We start from the raw sequence: 26,615 nt of genomic DNA, 5'->3' as shown, positions 1-26,615 counted from the left end.
CCATGTCTTTCCTCTAATATCCATTAGTGCTCCATGTGCTTTCAATTTCCACAGACAGCATTTCTCCAGGTTGCAAGCACTTCAAACACCAATCCCAGGTTCCAGCTTTGGGATTGCTGGCCAAGTGCTTAGGGAAGTGTCCTGGCACTCCCCATCATGGTCCATGGGCAGAGGAGGTAGCTAGGACTGTAGCCTCCTTATCACATATATTTACATGAAAGTCAGTCCTGAACCAAACCTCTGTCATGTACCATTCCCCCTTCTGCCTTATGGGCAGCTCCTTCAGCTCTCTTCTTTGACTGCAGATCCCAAGAGAGATGCTCTTGGCTACCTTCCCTTTGCCCACCTTTTCTGTGCAAACTACAAGTGCTGAAGTTATTTTCTTCCAAAGCTCCCAATTATATGGAGGAGCACAAAAGAAGCTGCAATCAGTCATCTTCTGACTATCAGCCAAAGTGAGACACAAAACCAGAGTTGCTGCTCCCAGATATCCCAGAGCTGGAGTTTGCTGGAGGCATTGCCAGGTCTGATGTTTGTGTATGGGTGGTGCTGTGCCAACACAGCACAAACAGCTATTTGCATTTAAGGCATAATGAAGAATTTAATCAGAATCCTTAAGCTAATGGCTGCAAAAGGCTAAGTATGAGACGACAAAGATTAAGTGATGTGTTACCTGTATTTCTGCAGGATTTACATGGACTTCTCTCTGCTCTATCTCAATAGACAGCTTTTGCTGGCTGGAAATAGTGCAGCAGTGCGAGGTACATAACAGTCACTGGCTTGGGCAGGAAAGAGAGAGGAGCAGAAGGAAATCCCCAGCCACCACACATGGAGCAAGCCCACCAAGGCAGGACAGCACTACTGATTCCAAGTAGGCTGAACTTGCAAAGGGAAACCCAAGGGCAGAAGGGCAGGCTGATGTAGACACAAGACTCCTGTTCAAATACTTCGGGCATGACCACAGTATGTTGGTTTTTTGTCTTGTGTTGGCTGTCCAGGACTGGAAATATACCTGGAAGCCAGCAAGAGCCAAGCCTTAGTGTCCCGTCTTTTTGCCAGCTTTCCAAGAAAACTTTACTTCTGATTTCAGAGCTCCAAGCTCAGCCTGTCGTCAGCACACAGCTCGCTAAAAGAGGAGGGTATGAGCTTCTTACTCTTATCAAAATTCTCTGGGGAGTGATGGGAATGAAAGACAGGTCTGTTGTTAGATACAAACACTCCAATAGCTGAATAATCTTTTTTTTAAGAGCCTGGCAGCCTCCCAGTCTCCTGTTCTCCAACCTGTGATGGGACACAAATCTGCTGTCCAGGACCTGAATCAGGCTGAGGGCTTTACAGAGGGGATGGAAAGGTAGCCTTGGGGTCAGTGGCTGCAGCCTGAGCCTTCTCCCAGTTACACCAGCACCCTGAACAATGGGCTGAACATTTCTCTTACCAACAAGGCTGCAGGGGAAGAAATACATCCATGGGAGCAAATTCCAACTGTTCCAAATGGGAGCAAATTCCAACACAAAACAGTTGATACTTACATGGGAGTGTTATCCTAGAAGGAAGGAGAAAGACTTTGCCCCCAAGCCTCACCTCCTTCAGCCACCACTTCCATCATCATACACCCGTACAGGCATGCTGAAAGTCAGATCCATCCTCCAGGGACACAGCAATGCATGGTGAGGAGAGCTGGAGTGTGCAGGGATCTCCCCAGCACTCACAGAGCCCCAACCCTGCAGTGAGACACCAGCTATCACACAGATGGATTTCAGACACCATTTCTTGCAGAGATTTAAGAGCTAGGAGTGAATCAGCTGGCTGCTGGGTGAGACGTTACTGTGCAACAGCAGTCTGCCTGCTCCCGGTCCCCCACCGATAAAAGAGAAGAGGCCAATTACTCTCCTGTCACAAGCCACGGATATCACACAGAGGCTTTCTGGAGTTCACCTTCCTGAGAAGGAGAAGAGGCTTTTTAGCAGTCTGCACTATAACGAGTTGTCTGAGAAAGGGGCACACCTGGAAGAGCAGCTAGAATTCAGATATAATTCTGATTAAAAATATGACAGATGTTTCAAATTAAGGCAATTAAATATTTGTCTCATGCAGAAGGGAAAGAGGTGAATCTTTTGGGAGTCTTCAGAAGAAGATAAGTTATTTTCTGGAGGATGGGCAATAGCCATACCAATTTTCAGCGTGAGCCCAGTGACCAGGAGGTGACTTCCCCTCCAGGCAGATATTTTAACAACAGGATCTCCTGTCTCTTGCACATACAAAAATAAAAAAATTTAAAAAATTCTAAGTTATTAATATCTACAACATCAGAAATTTCTTGGGGATTTGGAGTGCCTGTTCCAATGTATGATTGCCATTAAGGTGAAAAAATCCATAATATCAAACCAGAGTTACCTTTGCTGAAACTGGTGCCAAGAGGAAGCAAGTTGGAAGCTGGGACATACTGGGGACGACCCCCGAGGTGAGGAGCATCATCCCAAGCCCAGCTTGGTTTGCTGAATGGTGCCAGCTCCCTCCCGGGCCCTTTCTGCTGATGGCAGCAAGCTGCTGTGTGGTCTGCACGGAGAGGCTGCAGCCTGCCAACGCCTTGCTCGTTTCAGCTGCTTTAATTATTCCCTCATAATAACTCTTCCCCTTTTTCTATGAAGAACAGATGATGGACACGGATCGCAGGGTGTCTCAAGTGCTGCTGTGTATACTGAGGGAATGATTTCCAGCCACCTTCCCCAGATCTGCAGGGGCTGAGCTCGCTCCACTGACTCTAGAGCCCTAACTTCAACAGTGACAGCATTGCCAGTGCTGATATTAAAGTAAATGCTTTCTATCTTGGGGCACAAGTAACAATAGTCAATATTTTGGTGAGGCTGAATTACAGGCGACAGTTGCAAAAGCTGCCTTCAGTTTTGGCTCTAAGGCCCTGCTCCCCAGTGAGGTACAGCACACCATCTGATGGATTCCACACTCTGTTCTTCAGTTACAGTTTATTAAAAGATGGATTAAAACATTGGCACAACAGTGGCCACAAGAATGTTTTTCCAGCAACATCATCCCATAAGGCTCTGGAGACGCAGAATTGTGTCTAATTTGGGACATCATTTTGGACACCAGTTTGAGCTGGTGCTCTGCAAGCCAACGTTCATTGTTAAAGTAATATTCTGTTACTGAAAACAAAAGCATGAAACCCAAAACACTATGTCCTCATTTGACTTAAGGAACGCATGTTATTATATTAAGTCTGGGAAGCACCTTTTGAGCTTCGAAGTCAAAGCAAATAAACCAGCCAGGCAGAGGGGAATGAGCAGCAAGACCTGCACCAAGCTCAGCAAGTTGCTCTTCCCACTGTGCTGCCCCGATCCAGAATTTAATGCAAGATGTGCTGCAGGGTCATCAGCTTCTTCCTGGCTTTCAGAGAAAAGAAGTGAGACTCTAACTGCAATCCAGGCCCTAACTTCATGGAAAAATCATCATGGGTAATTGAGTTAGTTGACGCAATGCCATAACAAGTTATAATTCAGGAGGAGGCAGGGAAGTGGTGGGAGCTGAAATCAGCACAAGCCAAGAAGCAGCAACAGACCCCTGCATGAGCTGAATTTCCCCCTGCTCACCCCCTTGCTTTTCTCGCCAAGCATGCAGAATTGTCCAGGAAAGCTTAGCCAACCCCTCTGGTGTGAATGAAGACATAGGACAGGGAGCAAACCTTTGGAGCAGTGAGTTTGATCTCTGCTGCATTGGGGAAGCTGAGTTCAGCAGTCTCCTTCTGTGCCAAGCCAATAATCTGACCATGATCAAAGAGGTGAGAGAAAACACCAGTCCTGCTCAGCTCAGCATTTCCCTGCAGCTGGGATGCCCCATCCTTCAAACCATGCCAGCAGAGTGCTGGCAGACACATTCCCATACCAGCTTTCACCAGCATCAGCTCCCTCCTTTTACAGGGAACCATATTTAGCCCCAGTCAGAGTTAAACATCACCCCAAGTATATGACAGGTTTCAAATTAACTGGTCAGTGTGAGAAGGAACCTGAGTTCCCACATGCCTTTAAAATATTAATATATTGCCCAATAGTTTGTCCACCGGCATCAGGCACCCCCGGAGGACTGCACAGAGGCACCGCAAGGTGTCAGCCCGTGTGCTCTGGCCAGATCTCCTGGAACATTCCCTGTTTGTTTTTTCCTAGGTATGACTCCCTGCTTCACTCTGAGAAAGACACCTAAAACATTTCTCAGAATTACACCGAGACAGAGAGATGGTGAGGAGATGCATCAAAACTGTGGGGTTGCCATTTGCTGGCACCCACCAGGAAAGTGCTATGGTCAGCCACAAATCCAGTGGGCACTAATTACATGATAGCAACAATAAGGAGGCTTGCAGACCCCTGCGTGTGCTTCAGGGACAGGCATCCAGCAGATGTGGTTCAGATGTTCCCTTTAGGGGCTCACTGCTTTGTCCACAAAACCCTGGGAGGTGCCTTCACCAACCCACCCCTTCACTATGAAGGAAAGATGTAAGGCATCTCCCTGGCACCTCTTACCTTCCCACTCCTACTTTCCATTTTCTTTAATATACAGACGTATGCTAACACCCTGTCCTTCAGGGAGCTGGCCTGGATTTTCCAAAGTCTGTCCTCCCACCAGAGCTTGTCAGAAACCACAGGCAGATGTGTGGAGGAGCAGGAGGGGAGGGAAAACTACCCCACATTTCATCTTCCTTTGTGCAGCAAATGAAAATTTGCTATCAGGTCACGCAAGCTGGGTTCGGTCCCCTTGAGATATCATTCTTAATGTGAGATTAAAAAAGTAGTATTTCTTTTTACACGTACTTGGTGTCACATATGCTCCCAACCCACCCTAAGAAGCCAGCTCCTGAATTTCTTTGAAGAGCAGCTTGCACACAGGGGATCTTACCTGCGAAGCAGTGCATGTTGTGCCCCAAAGCTGGGTTGACAGAAGGATGCTGCCTTCAGGAGTAAATATTTTTCTCTGAATGGGTACCACGGGAGTCCTCTTTGCCTCCCATCCCCAAACCAGACAGATGTGCCTACAGCTGCTCAGTACCAGCACTCACAAAATGCAGATTTTCAGGAGTGGCTGTTCAATGCTGAAGACAAGCGATAAATAAATGAAGGTAAAAACACTAACAGCATCCACAAGACTGACCCCATCCTATGAAAGCCAGCCCCATGTTGTATCCATCTCTTCCTGCCACCAGACCAGCCCACCAGCAGGCTCGGTGTGCTGAAATCAAAGGCTGCTGGAGCCCAGGCTCCTCTTGGGGAGCAGAGCGAGGGCACAGGCATCCCTCCCACCTGAAATAACACCTCTTCCCTACACACGCACCCCGCCCAGACTTCCAGATGTGTCAAGCAGAGCTCCACCATACGAGCTTCCTGCAATGGGAACAAGAGCTTGTCATTACTGCAAGGGGAGAAGTAATTTGCTGTGCTTGCAGCTTCAGCCAAATTGGGCCACACAGGCAGGAGTTTGGGGTTTACATTAGCATAGCTCCAATGGCTTTTGCCAGACCATAACAGCTGTCCCCCATGTCTATGGCAGGTTGAATTAAAGTTGAGCCCCCAAAATAGCACAGATCTCTCGCAGTCAGAAGACAAAACTTAACTCTTCCTGTCTCGTTCCCATATGTTCCCTTTGGTGCATAGCATCTTGCAGTAGAGGGAAAAAAAAAAAAAAAAAACCTTACACACTGACAGAAGCACTCATTACAAACATTTCAAGCCTGTCAGTCAACACTCCTTTCATCTCACCACTTCAGGGAGCTGTCATCTGCACAGAGGACCTCGCTCAGCGTGATGCGAGTGTGGGGCCATCAGTGAAAAGCCACCTGCGAGCGTTCACACCTTAATGCACACTTCTCAGAAACCGGAGCATATCTTTAAAGCTACAACCACTGAGATCTACTGGAGACTTTCCAAAGAAGGGGAAGCTCAGGGGAAGAGCAGTTTCCACCTTACATACCCCACACATCAACACCGGAGATCACCATTTTTTTTCCAGGGGAAGAATTCCCATCAGTGTTTTATGGTACCTATCCAACCTCAATGACATTTCTCTAGTTTGAAGGTTTGGGGGATTTTTCCCATTTTTTTTTTTTTTTTTCTCATTTCCCAGACATACCCAATCCCAACATTAGGCCCCAGCTGCACAAATCACTGCACAGCAGCAGAGCCAAGCCCAGAAACATCCCATCACCCTTAGCTGCCAGTAAATACCTGGAAACATGTCCTTTCACCTTGACAAAAATCTCAAATCATCACAGTTCATGTTCACCACAAGCAAGGGGAATGTGAATGGGCTATGTAATTAGCAAAGTACATTATTTCCTGATGAGCCATTGACAGCCACTCCATTTTTCAAACTCAGTCATGACTCAGAAGGATTGTGCCAAGCCAGTGGAAGCAGCCTTTACCTGGTGTCCTGCCTCTGACTCAAATTGTTATTGTAGAGAAAAGCTAAGAAATGAAAGATCAGCAGGGTAAATTCCTCACTTAGAAGTTGTTATCTAATCTCCAAAAAGCTTGGAGATTTATAGATTGGAAATCACTGAGTCAACCAAACCCATTCCCATGCATTTTATGGTCTGTAATTTAACCATCCTTAGATCCATTGAAAGCATATGGCAAGACATTCCCTTACAGCAGCAGTGATGCCAATGGCAAGGACAGGATCACCAAGCCAGGTGATTCCCCCACCACAACTCTCTGAGCTTCTAGCAGCAAGGTGACCTCAGTCCCCACCTGGACTCCCCTGCAGCTGGCTTTTCCCTGATGTTACCAAAAAGCGACCCACTCCATCAACATTTTTGGCCACTCTCAGCCCCAGATTTCTAACACATCCATTAACAAAGCCCAAGAGGAAGAGACACTCACAGGCTCTTAACCATAGCCCACATCTTTCAGCTTCCCAGTGTATCTCCAGGGTCACCATGCAGCAGCTCCATCCCTTTCCAAGGGGGTTCTCTTTCCAGGGCCAGCACAAAGTTTGCTGACCACACCCCAAACACATCACACATGGCCTGAAAACCCCTCATTCTTTCACCACACCTTCCCCCAAAAGGGTCATTCTCACCAAAGATGCCGTGACAAGCGAATTTGCCAAGAGGTGACATGGTTTCCCTGGCAACTGGAGCAGCGTGCAAGCAAGTGGGAGTCCTCTGCTGTACCAGCCCCAGCACGTACTGCAGCGCTGATTACAGCCACAGCAAGGAGGGAACTGGGCTATAACGCATACCCTCTAACAAGTCAAGGCAAATGCACACCACAGCATCCCTGCTGAATCGTTTTAAATACAATCAGGGCTGGATTTCTGCCAAGGCCCTGCTCAGCTGACACTGATTTGTGATGAGAAATGAGGCTCAGCTTTATTTTAAGTGGTGGAACTGCATCCCCTGGGTTGTGGAGGATTTTTTTTTTGATTTTTTTTTTTTTTTTGTCAGTGGTACCATTTAAACTGAGACTGGAGTTCATAGAGCACAAAAGACACGAGAATGGATTAGACAATCACTTTTTAGCTATATAAACTGGTACCTCTGAGGTACTGAGGGCTCTTGCAAAAGGCCCTCATGTGATAAGAGCAGAATCTTATTTTCTAGGAGTACTTTCCCAGAGGAGACTAGATAGCAAGGTGTGCAAGAGATTCATCCCTCCTTTGGGTCACCAGGGGATTTCAGCTGTCCCCACGTCCCAGCACCGTGTAACGGTGCCTCTGGGGCTTTTGCCCACCTGCACCTGGTGGGACTCTGTGGGTGTTAGTGGAGAGCTTTGCACACCCACACCCGTAAGCTGGGACCTGGCCATGCCAGGGAGGATGGTGAGGGTGTCTGGAGGTGGAGCACCTCCTCATCTCTCTGGGGCTCCTTCCTGACTCTTCAGGGGTAGGTTCCAAGCCCCTCTTCTCCAACAGGACCTGGTTGAAGGCTGGTACTCAACCAGCCTGTCATCAGGAACTCATCTGTAGACCATGGAAACATTAATTACAGCAAAGCCAAGACCTCACTGCTCCCGCTGGGAGACTGAACCCATGTTATCTGTGCTATTTCTTTGTCTCCTGACCAAGGCATCTTGGTCATGATGCAGGCAATGACCCCCAAAGGTACGGCTCCAATAACCTGAGCTCAGTGACATGCCACCACTCCACCAAGGACCCAAGCCAGAGATGCTGGAGGAAGCAGAGCCTGGCCTCAATCCCAGTTGAGGCCACGATTTAGCAAGCACATATCTAGAAGAGGTCACTCAAGTGACTCCCCCTTAATATTTAAAAGCTGTTTCTCTTTTCAGCCCTAGGTCTCTGGAGTGCTCGTGTCTCGCAGTGTGACCAACCACACTCACATTTTTCAGATGCATATAAACGTTAAAAATAAACCCGCTGGGTTTCTCCTCAAGCAGGGATGAGATCAAGCCCTTGAATAGCCCATCGCAGCTCCGTGTCAATTTGCAGTGATCCTTGAGGGAGAAGGGAAAGGCAGGGGGAAGAGGGAAAAGTATTTTATAATGGAAAAGTGATGAAACCACCCGTCCCCTCCTCAGCATGCAGTGGGAGAGGAAAGCCTGCAGTCCTGGGGAATTAAAAAGGAATGGGAAAGAGGAAGAAGATGTTCCTGCTGCTTAAAGAGACTCCAGGGAAGGGCGTTCCTGGTGCATGGGGTTAATTACAGCTCTATCTGTGCACTTGGTCAGCCTTTAGAAAGACAAAGGGGTGCATGAAGCAGGCACAGAATTGTGGTAGGAGATGGAGAGAGCTGAGATGTCTTTGAGAAGGTGACACTGGGCACACTGCCCTGGGTCGGGGTGGCAGCAGGGGCTCGGCACACACCCTTGGGGCAAGGTGGAAGGGTTATAACCTGTCTGATAACCTGCAGGGTTATTAAAGCTGCATTTTTTTGAACCACATTTTGGTTCAAATAGCTGAAAGGAGGAATGGTTGCTGCCCCACCTGGTATCTAGGGGTTTCTGGAAGACAAAATGTGTTCAAGAAGAGGGATTATTGACTGGGCTGGGGAAGATTTTTGAGGGGAGCTCACCTTTCACAGTTCATGTGCATTTCATGGAATCACCCCATGCTGGTACCAGCACAGCCTGCCCCAGAGCCCCTCCACGACTCAGTGTCCTTCGCTCCCTGTTGCCAGTCCCAAAGGGCTCGCACAGGGCTGGTGGGGCAGCACCATGGAGGCAGGACCAGCTGAGGGTGAATTCAGGATTCCAGCAGGAACCAAGGTGGGGCCATATCTGGAGCCCCCATACAGCCCCACGCAACCTCTTTGTTCCCTTGGGCTCATGTCACTGAGTTTGCCAAGGGAAAGCTGAGAGGGAGTTTGCTTTGTAGTGGCCAAGAGGAAAGGAGAATTTGTGGAGGATCTAGAAAGAGCCAGAAAGAGACAGGAAGCTTTGTGTTTTGTTTATCTTCCCTTTTTCTTTTCCTTTTTTTTTTTTTTTTTTAATCCTGAGAACTTATTTTTCTTTGATTTTGGCCTGCTAAATATCCCCTCTCCTCCCACTCCTGGATGCACAGAGCAGGAGCAAAGGACAGCAGACACATGGGAGAAGGAAACCACCTCATAACAAAAGAGAGGGGCAGGTCAGGTCCAGACATCTCAGAAGAGCAAAAATGCCCCTTGATCCAGACAGGAACCATCCTTCTCTCCCCACCACCACCCCACTCCTCAGCAATCCCTGCCCCAAAATGTGACAGGCTGGTGGGGGGCTTGCACCATTCAGAAGTGAGCAGGGTGCAGGCAGATGCATCTGATGCTGCTTGTGCACCCCTTTCCCCCATCTCCTCCTCCTCAGATCTCATCAAGGTGAAGGTGCCAGGCTCTTCATCTCCTTCCCTTTGTGCTCCATCCTTCCCTGCCTGACCAGCCACCATCTCTCTTTCCTCTCTCACTTGCTCTCCACCAACAATCACTGCTCCCTCTACTCCAGCTCCCACCCTGAGTTTGCTCCAACCCAGCTCCCATTCTGCATTCCCCTCTCCCAGAGCATGTTCCCTGCCTTGCTAGCTCCCAGGACCACTTTTCCAGCTGCATCCTTCTGGTCACTCCGGAATGACCAGCTGTGCTCTGTGTTTTCAAGTCTATGCTCCTTTGGCCTCGTGACTCAGATCTCTCCATGCTTTTTTTCCAGCTTCTTAGTCACTCCTTGTGCTTCCAGCAGCACTGAAAATTACTCTGTGAGCAGTGTCAGCTCCCTTCTGAAGCTGTCCTTTACCAGGCTGCTGCAAGAAGGCATGAATAAGGCTAGTCATGTGCTAAGACCTCTGGCCACTCAATACTTTCTCATTATTTCATCGCACTCCTCACTCCGTCTGTCATCGTCTGAGGGCTCTTGTCTTGAGCTGTGATGGTGCTGCTTTCTGGCACACAGACATCCTTTCATTTGGAGCATCCCGTGATGGGGCCTCTTCAGTGCTAGAAAAAATTGTATATAAATAGCTCACAATGCACCTCACCCTTGTGATCGCTGCAGGAACACAGCTAATGAACAAGCCCATGACACACAAAAGTGCATTCAGACTGTGAATATCACCAGCATTTCAAAAAAATATATATATATATTCTGTGTTATCCTAGCACCATAGCCACGACTGGTGGGATTTACCTTCTCAGGCTCTTTCCAGCAGCACTGTTCATGGCTCTCCAAACAGCCACCAGCCACTTATGATACTCTCGGTTGCTATTACAGAGGACAATTTAGGCAGTAATTTTGATGGATGTGGAACAATATAGGTTAATTAAAGAAAGAGATATAGGGGGAAAAAAAAAAAAAAAAAAGAAAAAAAAAAAAGAAAAAACAAACAAACAAACAAACAATCAAGGTTTATCAACTGCTCATCTCCCCAGTGAGAGAACGTTTGGCAATAGTTCTCCCTGCCCCATGGCCATCTACAAAGGAGGCAGATCAGAGCCTCTTTCCTAAAACTGCTGAACTGCCATGCACAAGACTTATCAGAGTCAGGATCAGAGCAAGCGCAAATTATTGCACACTGCAAAATATTTAACATTTTATTCTAGGGAGAGGGGTCAGCCTCCCATTGCTTGATGAACCATCAAGTGCGTCCTGCCAGCAGCTGGAGAGCTAATTACAGCCCCACGCCTGCCTCATGGGACCTCATTCCTCTTCCCAGGAATGGGGAGAGAGGTCCCTGCTCACACCAGTCTCCCTGCTTAAGAATTGGGCTTGATTGGGTTCTTTTCTGTTCTTCATATACACAAATAGAGAGCTAAAACCTGGGAGCCCATCTGCCAAAAATAATAATAATGATGATAATAAAAGTTGGAAGGGCTCTCTCTGCATAAACTCTTTTAAAATTTTAGTATAAATTTGTGTTGCCTCTTTCTTAGTTTCTTTCCAGTTTTGTGTTTTTAACTGTTTTGCTCCTATTATTAAAATCATGATCTCTAGGACAAATTTAAGGATAGAGGAACTCCAGTTAGGCAGGTTAAAATGGTGTCTCAGGAACATTAAATATCAGGTGCCAGAGAGCCAGGCAAGAGGAAGGAGTAGGTTTTAGAATAAAAGATTTTGAGATCCAGGGAGGATGTGAGACCTTCATCTGAGGGGTCTCAGACATAGCCTTGTAGGCCAGCAAATGATAAGGGTGGGGTTCCTTCAGAGGTCTCCACCTTGACAAAAAAATATGGCTGGTTTCTATGGCAGGATAATTGCTTCTCTCTTGTGCTGAGTACAAAGATTAGAGCTCCTGGGATTTCAGATGGGGACCAGCAATTTGCTCTGTTTGGCTTAACCACCCTTCAATGCCATCTCCCTGCAATTCTGGTGCTCTGTACCAGCACACGGGGTTTTATTTGTGTTAGGTGGCTGAAAGTGAGCCCACCGCACAGTCGGGATTGTTAATGTTATTGTTCTGCCTCAGCAGCGTGAGATTGAATTTCTACCCCTCTGTTTCTCTAAATGCTGCCCGTGCTCAGAGGCAGGGAGGCCTTTTCCCGTATGCATTAGGCACACTCGTGGCCGCAATCAGAGCAGGTTAAAAGCAATCCCAGCCCTGCTTTGCCAAGCTTGTGCTTTAGGAATCAGAAAGTGTTTATCATTGGCCTCAATGGCTATTTCACACCAACACCAGCAGCTCACATAGTAGCTATTGATAAAATATTCTGTTGGCACTACAGGGAGCTTTCTCTGATGGCCCAGCTGCGAGAACATTTGCCAATGTTACACACTGCATGCCTATTAGGAATAGATGTGCTTGCTGAATTCTCAAAGAGCTGGCTTAACAAAATCAGCATTAAATGGAGAGATGCCAACGTGACACAACTACTGCATCGTTATTTAGCATTTTGAGCACGTCAGATTAAAAGCATAGGCACTGCTCATCCACGTTTATGGAAGTGATGAGATTCAATTCACATCACTCATTCTGAGAGCCTAAAATCAGGATACTCTTGGATCACCTGATTGCATCTCTTTATATTTCCTCCTGGTCTCACTGTGAGCCCAGTCCCTGATGTTCACATTTTCCTTGGATGTTTGTTCCAGTGGCTAATCACTTTACCGTGACAAATGTGCAGCTTAATTCTGGCTCGTGCCTGTCTGCCATCAGCCACAGGTCCTTGCTCTGTCCTTCCTGTCAGGTATGCAGGGATTTCCCCCCAGGGAGATGCTGCTAGATGATAATCAGATCACCTCACTGTCTCCTTTCTATGAAAACAGCAAAAATGAAATAACTCAAGATCTCTGTCTTGCAGTGCAAAGCATCTTGTCCAGTCCTCAAGTCACTTCTGTGTCTCCTTTCTCCAGGGTTTGATGGCTCAAGGTGACTTTGCAGGACAGTGAAAAAGGAACTGTGATTCCTGCTTCACAGCCTGGTCCAGCCCATCTGTGCTGCATGGCCATCTCTCACCATCCCCATGTCCTGGATCGTGATCTCGGTGTCTTCAGGGGGTGATGACCTATCCGACATGAGTGATGTCTGCTACTCTCTGGATCTGGAACAAGATGTTCAAATACACATTGCATGAACAGGCCTGGCTTTCCAAGCAGTCTGGGTCACTGCTATTATCTTAACTACCTCTTGTCTAACCCCACATTCCTCTCCCTACCCAGAAAGATGCTTTGAATGTCACAGATCAGATGGGGTAAGGCATCGGGGTTACAGCTTTAAAGACACATCCAGAAGATATTCACATGCAATTCATCTCCCCCCTTTATCTCCCTTTGCCACTGCCATTCATCAGCTCCCACAGCCTCTCAGATCTTTCTTGACAGAAAAATAAAGAAGAGAAGGAGGGCTGGGTGAGAAATGCTGGGGATATCCAGCATCCACCTGTGTTGTAGATGGCTGAGCACCCGCAGTGCTGCCACACTGCTCCGTGCGCACAGGCACGCTCTGTCGGAGGTGCAAGAGAGGGTGTCCTTTCAGCCCTTCTGCTTCAAAGGGGAGGGATGTTTTTCTGCCAGACTGCCACGGGGACTTTTAAACAGGCTTCCCATTCATCCAGAGGTCAATTAACGTAGGCACCTTTGGTGGTATTTTCAGAAGCCCCCAGATACCGGAGTGCTTTGAAACGCTGCCTGCAAGCACAGAGCCAGGCTCTGTGAATACCTGGACCCACACAGCAGTGCTGAAAGCCAACCAGCTTACAAGCCCCAGGTTTTGACAAACACTCATTTTGCTCTACCCTCCGTGTACCACCACCCTGAGAGAAAGAAGGGCTGGTGTAATTGGGGTGCCCTAATTTGCTCTATTACCCACATGCAAAAAAAAAAAAAAAAAAAACTCCAGGCTGTTTTTTTTCTTTTTTTTCTCACAGCCATGGAGTTGAAAGAGCAACTCTGTGTGAGAGAGAGGCCGTGGCTGGAGGAGACAAGGACACACTGTAATGTTAAACCTATGTTTTCTTGCAGCCCAGCCCCATTCCTCTGCCCTTTAAAACATCCTTGCTCTGAGTGCCAGAGAGATAGCATCAGAAAAAAACAACTGTCACTTGAATCTCCCGGAGAAAAAGGCCAAACCTCCCGCACCCTCCGTACAGTTTACATAAGGGAAAAAATAAAATAAAATGAAACAAAAACACAACTTGACTTGGCAGGTCTGCTCCTGGGAGCCCAGAAGGATGTTTGACCTTCTCCAGACAAGCACAGCAGTCGCCCTGTGCTTCCAGAGAAAACCTCTGCAGTTCTGGGAAGTCTGGGGAGGGATTCGGCGAGGGCGCTGAGCTCTCTCAGCAAGCTAAAAGGAGGGCAGGCTGGAAAACCCTTCCCTCAAGAGGAGCCTCGATGGGGAGAAATGAAATAAGATGTTTTTCTCACACTGGGACCAACTCCAGCTATCGGTGTTTCCCGACAAAAGCTTGTTAGGGCAATTGGTTGGGTTATGTCAGGAAAAGAAGGAAGAGCAACTGAATCATTAACACTTCCCTCTCACAGTGCTGGTCCCTTGGAAAATGCTCCCCATGGAGGCTTAGCAGCAAGCTACCAGGACGCTGAATGAAAGGGACATTTAGAGTGGGCTTAGACACCGGACAAACGATGCTAACGATAAATCCATCCCCCGACGATGGACGGACACGGATGTCCACAGCTAAAACAAACAAACGGTCTGGGTGAGCTGGCAGGCTTGTTTAGATTCTGCTTGGGATAAATCACAGTGCCCTTTGATCCCGTGATGTTTTTGGCGCCTGTGTTGCTGTCTAGCAGCAGGGTATATTTTTCTATCCCGAGGAGCAAGTGGATTCAGCTGCCTATAGCTGATTTATAGTAGGAAGTGATTCACGGGAAATCAAAGCTTCTCACACAGTAAAAATTGCTGCCTTTTCACCTCCACTATTGGTGCAATGATTAGAGCTCTAGGGACTTTGGTTAGGAAGATCAGCAAAGTGTTTTGTGCTTAGCATAAATCACTTTCTGCCATGACTCACAAAGGATGCTCACAGCAGGCTGCACCTGTCTGTATGCCCTGATGCATGGGCATCGACAGCATTTTCATTCAGACCCATTCCAGAGATATGAAAGTCACTTTTCTGTGCTCACTGCAGCAATGCAGGGCTGGTTCTGGATTTGGATTCCCTCTGTTAATCATATCATTGCTGGGGATTCGGGTCTCTTGCAAGCTCAGTGGGTGTGCATGCTGCTGGGGATCATCCCCGGAAACACACCCCTGTGAACTGTGTCAGGCCAGGCTGTCTTTTGTCAAATGCCTGAAGCATGTAGTAAAATGAAGGCTACATGTAAGAATACTAGACCTTCCAAAACGTGCTTATCACTAGCAGTGGCTCTGCATTACCAGACAGGTGATTTAGAAGCTGGTTACTGCTCACAGTTTCTGATAACCACTTGCATCAGTCTCAGGAGCTGATGAAGCACGTGTTTATTACTGCAAAAACTCGAGACCCTATGGGACATTCAGGAAATATATCCATGTTTCTAAGATTTGGCTCCCACTGCATCCACTGTGAGCACAAAGCTGAGTTAAATGAGGCTGGTTTGCCATCAGCATAATCAGAAACACGGTGAAAGGGAAGGATAGGATTAAGACTTGGCTGCTGGTAAGCACATGTCACTTCAATTAATTGCATGGAAATTTCTCTGCTCAAGATAGTGATAAAAATCAAATAAAAGAAGTGTGAAAACTCAGCTTTGGTGTAAATGCCTGGCTAGTTAAATATAGAGGTGTATGTACACATACAGATAGGTCTGTGTTGAATGATTATTAATATAAATAAAAGTCTGAGTCTTAGCTAGTGAGCATCAGGGTCCCCAGTGATGTTAGAAAAGCCAGTTACAGCCCCCAGCTCCTCCTTTTCTCCCCAAGATCAGGCTCCCCGGGTGAGTTTTCAGCCACTCTGACATCTCCACACTCCCCGAGCTTGAACAGGGCCAGTCCTCAGGCATTTATCTCCATTAACCCATGACCCTGCACAGCTCACATCTGCACAGCATGCCCCATGCACAGCGGCAGAGTGGCAGATCTGCTGTTCTCAAATCATTCTGGGTATTTATTTCCCTCTGTTTCATCCTCCTGGCATAGGCTGCTGCTAAAAGTGGTATCTAAAAGCATGGGAGAAACTACTATTGAGTACTTATTCCTGAAAACTGCTTGCTAGGTAGGGAGCTGGAGCTCTAGACTAGATTGTTCCCATAGGAGACACCACAGGAGGGACTTAGAGGAGCTGGGAGGAAGCAATACTCTCTTACCATGAAGAGAAAGGACAGAGTAGGGAATAAGAACGTCAAGCCTGCAGATGCACCCTTATGGGCATGGGACCACACACAGAGTAAGGGCCATTTATAACCATCTCCCTGGCTCAGCCTTGACACCACAAAGACGCAGGAATTTACCTAGCTGGCGAAGCCACACCACCAATTTCGTTCTGTGGATCGAGGGTAAGCAAAATCTCATCCAGCAGGAGCTGGAGAAAGACCACAGTGTCCTCAGGGCCCAGAACACGGCCCAGTCACAACAGTTGTATGGGCAGAATGGGTCACACCACACAGCAGTCTACTGGTCCCTACCCATCGGTCCCACATGCAGACCCCCAAAGGCACCCTGTATATTTGGGGGAAGAATCCAGTGATTCAATCACAGGAAAACAACAGTGGCTAGTTTGGTCTTTTTGCAGAGAAGACTGTGCCTACCTGAGAGCAGCAGAGGCTGTGGGAAGCGCAAAGAACTAGAATGTGCTCTGTCCCCGAAGCACTTAGTGGTTTGCTCTAATCAAGGCAGCAAACCTTTCTCTTTTATTTTTGCAAACCAGTTTCTTTGTAGTGGATATTTGGTCAGGGAAACTTTTTCGTAATCATTGCAATAAGTTACATTCATTGGCATCAGTATCAAAGATTCGAACCAGCTCAGCAAACCAGGATATTTCTCCAGCACAATGATGACAGGGATTTGAGAAATCTTGCCCCTGTTCTTTTTCTTTCATCAACGTGAGACCAAAGGTCTTTCAGTCTGGGATAATTCCAGAAGAGAAAATTGCAGCAGAAAGCCTTTTTACATGTTTTGCAAGAGTTGTCTGTGAAAAAATACACTTGCCCTTTCCCATTGGGAAGCCTCCCTATTCAGGGTGGTTACCAGCAGGTCTTTCCTCTAGGAAGACCGATCAGTCTTTTTTCTCAAACTACCCTCCTCCTGCTGGCAATGTTGTCTTTCAAAACATGCATTATGTTTATTTGATATTTCTGTATTTTAATTTGAAATTCGATTCCTTTCATGATTGGGTGGGATGCATGTAATTAACCAAAAAAAATAACCCCCCAAAAAACACCTCATTCATCTTCATGGCTTTGTAAACAGTGTTGTAGTGATAGGTAGATACAAGCCCTCTCCGTATTTGATGAGGCCAAAGAAGGAGGAGAATATTCATGTCTTTAGAGCAGGAAAAAAAAAAAAAGTATGGATTTTGTTTTTATAGACCAACACATATTTCTCTGCTGAAATATATGGCACACTTGCCAGCATGAGGCTAGGATGGGGATAGGAAATGAACAATCAACTGCTCTTCCAGGATTCTTCTGGCCCTGTTCTGATCAGCGGATCTGGGTCCCTTCAGCCTCTTCGGCAAAGCTCCAGAAGTAAAGAGAACAGCAGAACTGCAAACCATAGCCCTGGAACTCCATCCAGTTCTCACAAACACACCCAAATACATGCATTTAGTGAGCAACAGTTCAAGCACTCTGGTTGTATTTTATATCTCTCTTCCATGCCAGTCCTGCAGCAGACAACGCGTGTCAGTTCAGCTTTCAAAGGAAGAACTCTCTAAAACCTAACCAAGTCACAAAAGATGGGATCCCTCTTGAGATTAGGTGAAGTAAATTTAGGTGCCTATATGTGAGCTAGGTGTCTAAACTCCTGTTATCACATCTTAAATATTAGAAAACCTAGATTTGCTATAGACCAACAGATATTAAATATCAGGTAACATTGCCAAGTGAGACAAGGATGAGGACAGAAAGTCATCTATCAGCATCTCCAAATGGTGGAAGAACGTCAAGTTAAACAAGAATTTAAAAAAAAAAATCAGGACAGGGCACCAAAGGATAACTGGAGACTGTTGAGCTAAACAGAGTTCACCTACTATTTTGAGAAGTTTTAATTCACATTTCAAAAACAAAAACAAAAATAAATTTAAAAACAAACAAACAACAACAACAAAGAACTTCCAACATCTGGAAGATTGTAAGGGACCTTGTATTCCAACAAGAAATCCTTCAGCTGTACCTAAGAGACACAACTGTTGGAGAGGTTAAGTTCTTGGTAAGTAAAGTTCTTAGCAAGCAATCTTTTCCCACTGAGTTGGCCTCTTAAAGTTTCTATTTGTGCTGCTAATGAGGTTCCCACAATCTCCAGGAAGCTGGTCCGAGTTCTAATTAAACAAGACTCAATGAACTGTTCTGCCAAAGTAAGCGCTGGATCTGCCCACCCCATTGACTGAGTAATGCAGGCTGGATACATGCAGGCTGGAAATGTAAATCATGTATTGACATGGAGAGTTATACTCTCCAGTGAGGGCGCTTTCTACAGCTGCAGCATTTATTAAACCTTTGCCATCATCCAAAAACAACACTCATAACTTGAACAGTCCCCAGGGCTGGAGAGTCTTCCAGGACTCTTCTGGCTATGTTCTGATCAAGAGATCTGGGCTCCTTTGACCTCTTGAACATGGTCCCAGGCATTAAGGAACAAGACCCTGGAAAATACAGCCCATGGACTCCATCCAGTCCTTTACATAAAATACATGTGCACATACATTACTGGTATTACTTAGAATATCCTTGTGGAGCTGCAGTATTCCAGAAAAAGCCATGGCATAAACATGAGGACTGCAAATGCCAGTGCCTTAGGCACAACACGTCTCCATGAATTTTCCAGTTCTATTTAATACTTATTATTGCTTGTTATCTAAACTTTTAATAATAATCATTCTGAATCAAAATACCAAGATATCCACTCAATGAATATTGCAATTATGTCCACACCATGAGTGTCACTGTAAGAAAAGGGGTTGACTGAAAAACACAAAATTGACTTCTGTAACATTCCCATAGCACACAGGTTCTTTGTAGTGTGTTATGCCAGGTCCTGATGAGTGCCAGCAAAGAGCAGAGAGAGGTGCAACTCTCCAAGGATGCAGCAGAGATGATATTAGCGGCTGTCCATCCCTAGTCAATCTGCAAGTACTCGGGTATGTGACAGTGTGTGCAGACCCTGACCAGACAACAAAGGTTTTCCAGCCAGAGCTATGAGAACAAGACTAGAGAATATGTCTTATGAGGAGGGCTGAGGGAGCTGGATTTGTTTAGCTTGTAGAAAATAAGGCTCAGGGGAGACCTCATTTTACTCTACAACTACCCTAAAGGAGGTTGTAGTGAGGTGCAGGTCAGGGTCTTCTCCCAAGCACCAAGTGATGAGGGGAAATGGTCTCAAGTTGCATCAGGAGAGGGTTAGGTTGGTTATTAGGATGCATTTCTTTATAGAAAGGGTTGTGTGGCAGTGGAACAGGATGCCCAGGGAAGTGGTTGAGTCACCATCCCTGGAGGTCTTCAAGAAACATTTAGATGTAGAACTTAGTGGCATGGTTTAGTGGTGGACTTGGCAGTGCTAGGTTAAAGGTTGGACTAGGTGATCTTAGAGGTCTTCTCCAACCTGAATGATTCTGTGATTCTGTGAGACAATCTGTCACCAGCCACTCTAACCAGACTGAGGATCAATCTTCACACAGTCTTCAGGACATAAGGAAAACAGCCTGTGCACATATGTTGAAGGAAGATATTTTTACTCAGGGCAGTGACAGTGAAGGTTGTGTTCCGTAGGTGGCTTGTGCTTGTGTAGGGCAGCATGAGCTGAGCACCCTCAGGATCAAACAATCAGGTGACATATACACTGCAGTGAAACTGGAAATCTTCCTTCTCCCAGTGAAATATTTTAAAGGCTGTCTGGTGATAAAGCAGTGTTATCACAGGAGCTGAGTGCCTGAGAGGATGTATTACCAGCGTATATGGTCAGATAAGCAGGAAGGTGTGAGCGAGGAGCTGCCACACTACACAGCTCGATGGTTGCTCCTGCTGCACATCAAAGCAGCTGCACAGAGAGGGATCAGGGAGACGAATGTAAGGAATTGGTGGCAAATGTTAGCAAGACAGCTCTAGAAATGTCCCGCCCAAATCCAGCAGCAATCAGGGAGCCGAGGGGCACAAAGCTGAACGGGGATAAAGGCAGGATGTTCAACCCAGTTGCTCCACGGCCTTCGTAGTCCCAATCCAGGGTCTGCTGGCATCAGTGATGGACTCCCATCGACTTCACCAGGGCTTGAATCGGGCCCTTTAGGAACCGAGACAAAAGAGCAAGTGCTTGACTTTAATTGATGATTCATCCGTCACCACAGCCCAAACTCCTCTTGACAAGTAGAGGGAAAAACCCACAAATTAAGTGACCAGCGCCTGGCTGCCCCTTTCTTGCTGTTTGTAAAGGAGAACTTTTGACCTTTCTGCCTCATCCATCACGGCTTGGCAGGAGCTGGCCGCTCACCCTGGCTGAACTGTGCCATGCATGTAGCCCCATACAAGTGGTTCTTTTCACGTGCTAAATGATCCTTCCCCTGCTCCTTTGCTCTGCCTCAGCCCTGTAGGGACAGACAATGGCACAGCGCCACTGCCAACGGAGGAGGCTCTCATTAGGGATGAAAGACCGGCGGGATCATCCTGCTGTCATTTGTGCTTCGTGCTGGTTTTCAGAAGAGTCTGGTGGGGAAGCATGTCTTATCCTGAAGGGTTTTTTCCTTCCAAGTAAGATGACCAGCAGCATATGCTCTTGCACAGGGCATGGTTAGGATACAGACAGTGGGGCCTGAGGACAACGTGGGGATCCAACAGGGTCCTTCAGACAGGTCAGGAATTTGGGGAGCTCTTCAAGGATTCAAGACAGGTCTAGGCTTGCCTGGAGTTAATTTTACACAGGATAACCCCCCTGCAAAGCTCCCCAGCATCATGAAGGGTAGTAACGTCTGGGTAATGGTGCTTGGTCTGTGAGCCACTGGGTGCCTTTGGGATACGTTCATGGGGGCACGGCTTCTTGACACAGGAACAGGCTCTTCCTCCAGAAGTGTCCATGTCTAAAACAATGTCAGTCTGCCATCAACAGAAGAAGGCACCCAGTGAAACAGATATGATGACACAGGGAGATGGCAATTACCAGGGAAGGCAAAAATACACAGCCAGCTGACTGTAAAGCAGGTCATTTGCCATAAAATCATTTCTCCAGCCCTACACCAAAACGTTATTCAAAGGTGGCATTTCTTGTGCAGCTACATGCCCCATTGCCCCATGAGGAACAGATAAATTGCTGAGCACAGGCTGCCAGTCATGTGTGCTTATTGTGTAAGGGAAGCCTGGCCTGGTTTGAATTTAGGGAAGAACCACTGGAGGAACAAACCCCATCACCAAAACAAAAACAAAAACAACCCACAGATTTAACACTACCATGAGTAGTTACCATAGTAGCATCACCATGATGCCTTGGTGTGGTTCAGAGACTGTCTTGCAGACAAGGAGCCAAATCTGATAGAAGAAGCCGCAAGTGATGTTGAAAAGGGATTTAAGCTACTCTACAGGGTGCATGTTTCAGTTCTCACTAAGCCAAGTGCCCTGGGCCATGCTCCTGCCTTGGAGACTGGAGCTGCTGCCAAGTCCTTGCTCTTGAAAAATGTCGACTGACCATCCCTCCTGCACAGAAGAATAACCCACCACCAAAGGCTGGATGTGAGCAGAAACCCTGGGGTGCTTTCTCTCACCAGCCCATTCTCTGGCCATTTCACCATCTGAGTCATGCTGGATTATGTTGTAAGAGTGCAGGGCTCTGCTCCCTGGGTGAAAGCCTCTGTTCATGCATTTCTTTGGTTGTTTGGAGCAAGCCTGAAAACCCAAGGGAAGCAGACAGTTGCTTGTATGCCCTGTGCTTTCCCGAAACAAACACTTTAAGCACTTTAAGCATTAAAGGCAGTGGGGAACAGAATAACATCCCTGAGCATGGTGAGGAAATTCAGTATCGCTGGATTTCCCCTGAAACTTCATCCAGAAGGCAGCAAGCTCTGAGTGGGAGCCCATCCAACACTCCCAACCAGAGCCACCAGGATGGGAGATGTGGGGTCAAATCTGGGAAAGGGAAGGGAGCTGTGGGGAAGGGGAGCCCATGGGCACCTTGTTGGGGGCAGCCAGTGCTCTCACAGCCACCTGGGTCCACAAAAGAGCTTTACTGGTTCCTAATTTTCTAACTGACAAAGTTTGGTTTCTGTCCTGATCTACAGGCATGTGCTGAACACCATGGCCAAATCCTGCATTTTGCCCCATCCAGACCCACTGGGTTAACCCTCAGCTCCGTATTTCCAAAGCCAGCCCAAACCATCAGCACCTGACAAGGAAGCATTTGCTCCATGTCTGGATGGGTCCCAGTCCTTAACCTGCAAGCGATCCATGAAGTAAAATCTGTCTGTTCTACACGTTGCTTTTTGCAAGCATTTTCACTGGAGCTATCACCAAAAGAAAATAATAATAAGCAAAGTAAAGCAATCTCAAATCCAGTGTTGCTGGCTGACATAGGTTAAACAAGTTTTAATCTCAATCATATGTGAAAGAAGCTAAGGCACGCTTGTATCAGACACTTCAGACCATCTCAAATCCTTGTGTGAGGCCAATATAGAACAGTATCAAGGATGATGAAAAAAATGGGAATAGAACAGATTGCCTGTAACTAAACAGAAACCTGGGGAAACTGGAAAAGCAGACAAATGCCCTCATGTCTCAGATGTTCAGAGCCCACGGTGGGATCCTGCTGCCTGTTTCACAGCTGGCATGGGGACACATTTGAAGACGAGGAGCCATGTGGAGCTTGTGTCACTGCTGGAGCATCACCACTGGGAAGCTCCCACGGGACCAAACCTCCCACCTGCAACCCCAGGGCTGAGACAGCCACATTTTCAGCCTGGCAAAGAGGTTTGAATAAACACACTGTGCCCTCTTCCCAGGGACTGTTTCAGCCCCCAGTTTGATGAATGTGGGGAGGGAGAAGCAGAGATGTTGCCCTCCAGCTGCAGGCTCCTAAAGGTCTTTTCAAATCCACGGCTGCTGAGCTAAACCCATATCAATCACTGCTGGTTTATGCAGGTTAAATGCAGCCACTGAGGCCAAATCCCTGGTCTGCAGCAGATTTGCATGCTGAAAACCAATGCAATCATGAATGAAAAGGAGAAAAAAGGCTTAGTGAAAAGCTGAGAGCTTGAGGGAGCAGGGGATGTGTATTTGTTGGTGTGTGCAGAAAAGACAGGACTCAGCAGAGAAATGGCCGGCGGGATCCCCTAAGCTTAGTGCAAATAATTGTTCCTGTCATCTTCTAACAAGACACCTGAGGGTGTGGAAGGAAAGCAGACTGGAGTGTCACTGGGGCTGGTGTGCAGGGATGGTGGAGCTGTTTCCGCTGCGGGGAGTTTGGCTCTTGGTCCTTACGAGGGGGAGACAATCACTCTCTATATAGGATCAGAAAGATGCATGAAATTTCACACACATACACCAATAGAAAGAATTGCCCAAGCAGTTCTGTGCTTTGTGTTTTTGGACATGTTATTGCTGCAGCACAAAACAAAGTAAATAAAATAAAGTCTTGCATTACTGCATTCATGTCCTTCTTCAAGAGAATTGCCAGGGGTTAGGATTTACCAGCAGCTCACCACCGTGTTCAAGAAAAACAGCTTCCAGCATTGATTTGAAAATCCTGAGAGTATTTGATAACTTCTCCAAGGTTCCCCCTGGCTCCCTGCACACCCTGAAATAGAAACATCTGCTCCTTGGGACTTTCACCCCTTGTCATATGGTCCCCGCTAAGTGCCTGTCCCCAAGCACAGCTGGGGTCCCGTGCTGATAAAAAGGAGAGGGGTGGGAGCCCAGCTGGGGCAGCAAGCTTGCCTGGACACCAGGATGGGAGAGATGAAAGACACATGTATTTTCCCAGGTGATCCCAATAGCATCTCAAAGCCCCGGCTTTCTCGCTCCGGCTTTAGCCCCAATCCAAACAAACCGGTGCCGGTTTGAATACGCCGAGGGCTGGCTGATTTGCGCCTCTTGTTGTGTTTTCACAGTCAGCAGCCGACTGGAATTCAAAGAGGAAAGGAAAAGAAAATAGTCAGAGCGGATTGATAAGGTTCCTGATGGGAAACATGGGGCTTGGGTCCCAGCCAGGCCCGGGGAGGCAGGGCTCAAGAACATCAAAGTGAAGAGCGAGGGGAGCAGCCCCAGCAGGAGCCAGCGAGATAGCTGCTCTCTCGTCCTTTCCTCCTGTGAATAAGGGCACATTTGGGGACATTGGGACCCCTGGGGCTGAAGGATCATCCCACAGCCCCCAGGTCAGCAGCAAAAGGGGCTGTGCCAGCAAGCCCGAGGTCAGGAGGAGCTTCCCATGCTGCTCCCTGTGCACCCATGAGGGCATTTCTTCTGCTTGCCCGCAGGGTGCTGAGCACTGGAGAAAAGGGACATGGGGACACCGGCTGTGCCCTTTCTGTCGTTTTCAGCTGTGTGGATGGGAGACTGTGTCCATGAGCTCCAGGAGCTGCTCTCCCCATCACGCGAGTGAAACCCAGCAGCCTCCCCAGCCCACTTCACAGCTGGGCGATTAGTTTTTCTGTGTCAGATGTAAGGAAAGGCTTATGTGCTCAGAAATTTGTCTCATCCCTCACCCCCCTACACACAGTTATATGATCTGAGCAAAATCCAGGCTTCAGTGGCAAAGCTCACCTCAATCACAGCCTGCAGGAGAGGGATCAAAGAGGGATTAAGCAGGGGAGAGCGGTCGCAGGATGCTGGGGGCAGCGGTGCTCAGGCACCCAGTGGGTGCCTGGGGAGGACAGGAGGCCAGGACGGACACACAGATGGACAGAAAAGGGACAGAGAGGGGATAATGCTCTCTGAAGTCAGCCACCTATGATAGCCCTGCTGCATTTCCCATCCCTGCGGTGCCACATCCCGTGCTGGCTGCAGGGATGGGAGGCAACTGATCCATGGGGTTAGTGCCTGGAAATCCCTGTGGGGGTTTCGACTGATGGCATTCACTCTGATAAAGTGCAAAGAAAGGGACCTGCTGGGCAAATGGGATGTTACCCTCTCCTGCCCTGGCTGCAAGTTGAACCAGCCTCGGCAGCATCTGTAGGATGGGAATTTCTGCTCGTGTCCTTGCTCGTCCCTGTCTGACCTAGACAGACCTGGTTTGGGCAGGAGAGGGATTGAAAGCACAGCTTAAGTCTCTTAATCCTAGAGTTACATGAGTTGCTAATGGAAGAATGTTCTCAGAAAATTGGAAAAGCTGAACCAAATCTACCTCAGGGGGCTAAAAACAGAGGGGAGCAAAAAGCTTCCATGCTAAAACCAAAAGCATTGTGTGGTTCTTAAACCCAGCTCTGTTTCTGTGGGATGTTGTAGGGCTGCAGTCCCATGCATAGGTCTGGCATTACAGCTGTACCCACAGGGAGCGGCCTCTCACTATCCAGACAGTGGCTGTGCCCAGCTGATAACAAGTCTGAGCCCTGCAGACCCACGAGCTCTGTATGGGAATGGCTGAGAATCGGCAGCTTTATTCTAAATAGGAAGGGAAAATGGGCACGAGGCTGCAGGCTCACAGGCAACAGGGCTGCTTCAACCTAAACCCCAGCCCCTGCCCACCGCAGGGCATCAGGTCATGCAGCTCTGTGCAGGGAATGATGTTGTTTGGGGAGAAAACCTCACTGAGAAGAAAAAAAAATAAAAAAATAACAATAAAAATAAATAAAAATAAATAAAAATAAATAAAAATAAATAAAAATAAATAAAAAGCATGGTTTGGTCATCTGGGTGATCTCTGCAATCCGCTAGCAAGACAGAAAGGTCAGGGGCGCAGCTGGAAAGGCAGTCTTTAGGAGTGTTAATATAGCTGTGAAACCGCAGCCTAAGGGGAAGCGTGCTTTCATCGCAGCTCATTGTCCACTAAAAACCGGGGACATCTCTGCTCGGCACTGGTGAGGGTGGAGGTTTCTGGCATGTCCTCACGAGGCAGCCTGTCCCCAGCCCGATCCCCCGTCCGTCTGCACGGAGACAGCCAGGGTCGCGTGCCATCCACGGCAAAGCAGTGTGTTTCAGATCATGCCCTATTAACAAGATCAGCAGTACAACGTGGAAAACAATTAAAAAATGACAATGACAGATGAGTTCATTCCACCCTGGCTGGAAACGCCGCTCGCCCTTCCCAGGGCCAGTGTCTGCCCTGGGGACCTGGCCTCCCGTTCCCAACCCACTCCTGCTGTTCTCCCTTGTCCATCCCATAACCCCAACTGGGACGCCAAGCCTGTGCTCAGGAGCCACCAGCATGGGCTGTCAGCACGGGGAAAAGTTGCTTTGACTTTATTCAAGGGGAGCACAAATGTGGTCTGTGCATGCAGCCACCCAGAAAAGTGTCCCCCTTTGTTTCCTAAAAATCAGCATCCTCCTGAACCCAGTCCCATTGCAAGCATCGTTCCAAATCACGAGCCATCCCAGAGCTAGCCATTTGCAACAAAATAAATCCTCTCCCTTTCCCTGCCCTGTAAATATTCCCGATATGTTGTTTCGGTGTCAAACTTCCCAGAGCCACTGCCC

This window comes from Aythya fuligula, chromosome 5 (assembly GCF_009819795.1).
Source record: "Aythya fuligula isolate bAytFul2 chromosome 5, bAytFul2.pri, whole genome shotgun sequence".
In the NCBI taxonomy this organism is placed as follows: domain Eukaryota; kingdom Metazoa; phylum Chordata; class Aves; order Anseriformes; family Anatidae; genus Aythya; species Aythya fuligula.
This window is presented reverse-complemented; position numbering follows the sequence as displayed.